Consider the following 1,068-nt stretch of genomic DNA (forward strand, 5'->3'; position numbering starts at 1 on the left):
TGGTGTCCTCTGCTGCAGCTATAAGGCACTGCAGCTGCCCAGGTGATGCTCTCAAGTCTCAGAGCGGATCTTGAACTGGCCTTCACTGGAGAAAATCTGGATACATCGGTGGTTGTCATCTGCTACCACGCTGCTGCTGCTGGCTGGCAGATTTGCTCTTCTCCCTTCCACAGCTGCCAACATGGAAGGTGGGGGTGTCCTCCTTGAGACCTGTGCTGTACTCAGGCTTCCCAGGAGGCAGGGACTGGACACAAGAGAGGGGCAGGTCCCAGGGGAAGAACATGTGTCCTGCTTGACTTTTTTTTTTTTTTTTACAAATAGTTTATTGTCAAATTGGTTTCCATATAACACCCAGTGCTCATCCCCACAAGTGCTCTCCTCCATGTCCATCTCCCCCTCCCCCCCACATCCATCAGTCCTCAGTTTGTTCTCAGCATTCAAGAGTCTCTCATGGTTTGCCTCTCGCCCTTTCCCCCACCATTTCCTTCCTTCTTCTCCCCCATGGTCCTCAGTTAAGTTCCTCCTAATCCTCCTATATGTGCAAAAATATGGAACGCTTCACGAATTTGCGTGTCATCCTTGCGCAGGGGCCATGCTAATCTTCTCTGTATCTTTCCAATTTTAGTATTTGTGCTGCCGAAGTGAGCACTTGACTTTTTTTTTTAATGTTTGTTTATTTTTGAGAGAGAGACAGTGTGAGCAGGGGAGTGTCAGAGAGAGAGAGGGAGACAGAATCCAAAGCAGGCTCCAGACTCTAAGCTGTCAGCACAGAGCCTGACACAGGGCTCGAACTCATGAACCGTGAGATCATGGCGTGAGCCAAAGACAGACGCTCAACCGGCCGAGCCACCTAGGCGCCCCTTGACTAACATTATTAAATGCAATAAGATCTAAGAATGACACCCAAGCCAGTTAAGTGAAAATTCCTTCCAAACATGATGTTAACCCTGTGGGTTTTAAGGGATAGAAAAACAACTAATTCAATAAAGACCTCTTGTTATAAACCTAAAATGAAGGTTTAGGCCTTTAATTATAGATGCTAGAGAGGAAGGAGAAAAGTCTCTTTGA

General features: G+C 47.2%; 1 non-coding gene across 1 annotated transcript; it reads right to left on the reverse strand.

Moving 5' to 3' along the window:
• Window positions 1–542: 542 nt before the first annotated feature.
• LOC144233644 (U6 spliceosomal RNA) lies at window positions 543–649 on the reverse strand. The gene has a single exon (XR_013335720.1). It is a non-coding gene; the product is annotated as a U6 spliceosomal RNA (small nuclear RNA).
• Window positions 650–1,068: the final 419 nt, after the last annotated feature.

This window comes from Crocuta crocuta, unplaced genomic scaffold (genome assembly GCF_008692635.1).
Source record: "Crocuta crocuta isolate KB4526 unplaced genomic scaffold, BGI_CrCroc_1.0 scaffold225, whole genome shotgun sequence".
NCBI classification, from domain to species: Eukaryota; Metazoa; Chordata; class Mammalia; order Carnivora; family Hyaenidae; genus Crocuta; species Crocuta crocuta.